This window comes from Megascapheus bottae, unplaced genomic scaffold (assembly GCF_031878675.1).
Source record: "Megascapheus bottae isolate mThoBot1 unplaced genomic scaffold, mThoBot2.hap1 HAP1_SCAFFOLD_149, whole genome shotgun sequence".
Lineage (NCBI taxonomy): Eukaryota > Metazoa > Chordata > Mammalia > Rodentia > Geomyidae > Megascapheus > Megascapheus bottae.
In genome coordinates, this window is record NW_028327826.1 from 30,447 (window position 1) to 35,236 (window position 4,790).

The 4,790-nt window shown below is 44.2% G+C and overlaps 1 long non-coding RNA gene across 1 annotated transcript; it reads right to left on the bottom strand.

Annotated features, from left to right (window-relative positions):
* Positions 1-1,342: 1,342 nt before the first annotated feature.
* LOC150039093 (uncharacterized) lies at positions 1,343-3,639 on the bottom strand. The gene is made up of 3 exons (XR_016534538.1): positions 3,562-3,639; positions 2,951-2,992; positions 1,343-1,518 (listed from the first exon to the last, which is right to left on the bottom strand). It is a non-coding gene; the product is annotated as an uncharacterized LOC150039093 (long non-coding RNA).
* Positions 3,640-4,790: the final 1,151 nt, after the last annotated feature.

The window sequence follows — 4,790 nt, forward strand, 5'->3', positions numbered from 1 at the left end:
GTTATTAATTTCTTAAGATTTACCTTTACCATTATTACAGTAAGCATACTGTTTATGGTATTAATACAGACAGCATGAAATGTGATCATGTAAAAAAATTAAATGATTAAAAATAGTAAGGTTGGGCACCATGAGTTTGGCTTGGTGGCACAAGCCCTGGACTGACAAAAACAAAGTAGGGTTAGATAAGTCAGATCTATTTCAAAATGTGCGGAAATAGTATGATTTCTAATTTGGCTAGTCCTGTGGCTTGAACTGAGGGACCAGGAATTGTCCTTGGCCACTTTTTGTTGATGGCTCTCACTCTGACACTTGAGCCACAATGTCTCATCTGGATTTTTCTGTTTATGCGGTGTCTAGGAATTGAATTAATGGCTTCTTGTATGCTACGTCTAGGCCACACTCAAGGCCAAAGTAAATTTTTAATGCTATTGTAGAATTTTAATTTTCTTAAATATTTGTACAAAGCACAATGGATATATAAACAGACTTGAACTCACAGAACAGATTCCCACATATTACTTCAGTTACACTGGCACTTCTCCCAATTGACAGAATGCCTTTTTAGGCATGCTCTATCCTTAAGCTTTGGTAGCTGACCTGCCTCTCCATGGAGGCCTGGCCTGGATTTCTGGTGATTCCATGCATTTCATTGTTCCCTGTATATCCAGTAAGGTTATCTTGTACAGGTCCAGGCCAATCTGGTTTTTACCCCACCCAGGACCTATGTGTCTGGGGCCTCACATTGTAGGTGGAAAGTAAATACATTATAATAACGACTGAAGAACTGTACACCATAATATTAACAATTAGAGTTTAATAGAAAAGTAAATACAATGAACACTGACATCATGAGAGTAAGAGATTTCTTTTCAGGAAGGGGGTAGGGAAGGTCTAAATCCTGACTGGCCTCCACGTTGCCTTCAGGTAGTAATTCTACCTCAGAATCCTCAGGGAGTAATTATTTGTCACAGTCCTCAGAAGGGTCCTCCTCCTCATGAGAAACAGAATGTCCTTCCTGAGTTAAGAGGGGTACGGATTCTAGTTTGTCTAATAGAGATTGCTTCTCCTGTGCTGAGGCGGGTAGGACAGGATATTCTGTGAGGATTGATACATTTTCCTCCAGTGAATACAGTATTGAGAATGCACTTGCTGCTACCCCCGTACATAAGCTGGGGACATTTTCCATGAGCCCAGTGTGTGGTCTTTTAGCCTGCACAGTAAGTGAAGTGTCACTCTGACTCACGTGGACTGACTCTGGGTGGACTGTGAAAGCAAAGGGAAGGAAATGTGGCTAATCTTTTTCTTCATCCAGAGTATCTGTAAGTTCAAATGTGTCACATGTGGGGTTCAGAGCCCAAGCTATAACCACAGGACTGCAAACCTGTTTGGTGTTTTCTACAGAAGGCCCATGATTTCTGGAGTGCAGTGATGATTCTCCATCTCCATCAGTCACCAGTTCCACCTGTGGGTTTTTCAGCTGGAGTTCAGGAGAAGCTCTTCTAGGGCGACCCAAACCTAAGAATGGAAATAGGTACAGCATTCTTAGAGTGGACTCTGCAAGTTGAAGTGTCACTCAACTTCCATGAGGCTCTAATGGAGGAAGCTGTAGAATTGGAGTTTGGATTGAACATTGAGGAAATGTAGAGTCTTTCTGATGAGTGCTTATGCCTGAGTCATTTCAAACAGAGAAAAGACATTACCTGGCTGACTCCACCATAAAGGGTATTTTACCAAACTGGGCCGAGGTAAGTGTCAACCAGTACCAAGACAAGGTGGGCTTCCAGCTCACAGGCTCTGAGTCACCCACACCAAGACTTCTTCTTTTTCTTGGTCTCAAAGGTCGCGCATTCCTCCAGCTGATCACAAAGGATGTGTAATTGGAAGAGCAGCTCCGAGGCCGGCATGTGGAGCCTCATATAGAGCTTGAATTGTGGCAGGGTGTGGCAGTTCTTGAACTCATAGAAATCACTGCGGTAGTAGTCCAACCACATTGTGAAGATGGAACACAAGATGCTGCGGGCACATTGGGGACAAGGAAAGTGAGAGCCTTCTCTCTCCATCCTGAGCCTTCTACCAAAGCCCCTTTCTTTTAGGATTCTGATGCTGTGGCTGTCCTGCAGAGATGTGCATTTGTATGCTGGGAGGAGGGAAGAGACATTCTAGAACAGGATGACTTTTACACCCCACTTCCAGAAGCTTCTGAGAGACAATCCTCTAAAATGTTCAATGTCATAGGCAGTGAGAAGGTTGTTTCCCCACAGGATCTGACTTTCTGCACACAGCCCTAGCTGTAATCCATGAGTGTCCACCCTCCCAATCACACTCACAACTCTGTTATGTATTTTTTTTGTGGTCATGGAGCTTGAACATAGGGCCTGACCACTGTCCTTGGGCTTTTTCCTCAAAGGTAGCACTCTGTCACTTGAGCCATAGCACTACTTCCAGCTTTTTTTTCTTTCTTGTTTGTGGTACTGAGCAATCAACCCAGGTCTTGGTGCATGCTAGCCTAGCACTCTACCACTAGGACAAACCTCAGAGGCCCTAAAACTGTGTTATCTAACATCCAGTGAAGTCCCAACCTCAAGACCTGGTGGAAATCACAAGTGATGTGCAAACAAAAAACTTGTGCTTAGATTAGATGTCTCAAAAATACCCAGTATTTTAGGGGGGCATGGTGGCTCATGCCTGGAAGTCTAACTACTCAAGAGGCTGAGATCTGAGGAAGGAGAGTCACAGCCAGCTCAGACATAAAAGACTGTGGGAAACCTCTCCCCAATTAACCACCAGAAAAACCACAATTAGTTCTGTGATTCAATGGATAGAGTGCTAGCCTTGAGCTGAAGAGCTCAGTGACACCAAAAAGGCCCAGAGTTTAAAATCTCATAACCAATAAAAAAGTATCCAGTTTTACATGACAAATCTTCTATTTCTGTGTAAGTCCACTTACTTCTTTACTTGCTCATCTTCCTCCCAATTATGGTGGATGGATCTGTAACAATGGAAGGAGGGAAGGAGAGAGGAAGTCAACACTGTGGTTTTCAAATGTGGAGCTTACAACATAAGTACAGGGCTAGCTAAATCCCAGGCAGGAATATAAAACTAGTGAAGTGAGATATGTCTATATAGTTCCATGAAAATTCTGCTAAGAGGCCTCTATGCATCTCTCAAAAAATGACCCAATGGCTCATGCCTCTAATCTTATCCACTCAGTAGGCTGAGATCCGAGGATCACAGTTGGAAGCCAGTCTAGTGAGGAAAAGTCTAAAGCCACTTGTCTTCAATTAGGTGGCAAAAAGCCAGAACTGGACCTATGACTCAAATGGTACATTGCTAATCTTTGAAAACCAAAGGGACAGCACTCAGCCCTGGGTTCAAGTCCAAGTGGAAACACTGGACCACACACCAAAATGTAAATGCTTTGAGGCTCTAAACTGGCAAAGCTAACACAATCCTTCCCTGATGGCTCAGAAGTGATTCAGCCACCAGCCTTCCTCTGTCTCCGCCATTGCTACTGAAATCTTATTTCCTACTGGGAAATGGGATTTCCTAGGACCTTACCTAGGTGAGGGCTGCAATTGGGTGCCACTCACTCATGCCTATAATCCAACTTCTCAGTACGCACACTGCTAAGACTCCAGTAGCTTATGAGGGTAATGAAATGGTGTGGTGGCCCAGTCCTAATAAAGTAGTCAGCTTGTGCACTTGTGTCATACTAAGCTCCCCTGTGAACACCCCAGTGAACCAAACAGGCTCAGAGAGGTGCCAAGTATTCCAAGACTCGACCAGAAGGGGCTGAGCTAGCCTGGATTTAAAGGGGAACACTCACTTTTTCAAGAGAATATCTAGCAACTGCTCTTTGTCCCCCACTGTCTGAAATTGTTCAGGAAATTTCCCACATAAAAGAGATCACCTTTCTGGTAGGCAGGGATCAGGTTCCTCAGCAGCATCTCCAACAGGCCTTCCACAGGATCCATAGGCTACAGGGCTCATTCAGAGTATGAGCTGACTCACCGTCACACTATGGTGGCAAAAAAATGGATCATTCAAACAGAAATGGGAATACACCTCACACTGAGGAATTGTGATAGATTAGACTGAAAACTCCACAAACTCTCATCTCAGCATAGACACTTGCAACCAACAAGAAGGTTGTAGTGTGTGAGGAAGGTGATGGGGTCAAATAGGTTTCCTCTCAGGAATATACCTCTTCTGAGTTGCCATAAATTTTCCTTGCTTTCTTCCTAGACAAAGGCCTGATATACTGGAATTTTGGCTTGGCACAGATGAAGCATCTATATCTTCAAGTGACGCATCCACATCTTTCATGCTTGAGACCCCAGTCTCCTGAACTTTGGCAACAGCACAACAACATCTTTCTGGTTCCTGAGCCACAGTCCAAGTGAGCTGGCTTGAGCTGGTTGTCAGTTATAGTGGCTTGGTTACCAGTGTTCCATATTCTGTTCCATTGTGAGGTAGGTAGGGTCAACTCTCAGGGCCCAATGACCAAAGCTCCTTGCTCACCAAAGACCTCCCCAAAGATATACTGGAGGCTGAATCTCCCCTCCAACCTAACAATATACATGTGGATGTAGTAAACAGCACACCTCGTTTGTCCAATCCCAATGTCTTTAACTAGGCCCAGATACCAGCCTGCTCTCAGGCTCAAGGAGCCTTTCTTAGGTAAGATCCAACCATAACTGTGACTATTCCCGTCATCCTGCACAAGCCATTTTTCTTCACAGTGCCTTCTCAGCCTCCATTTTGTCCCTTGCACATTTTTTTTGTTT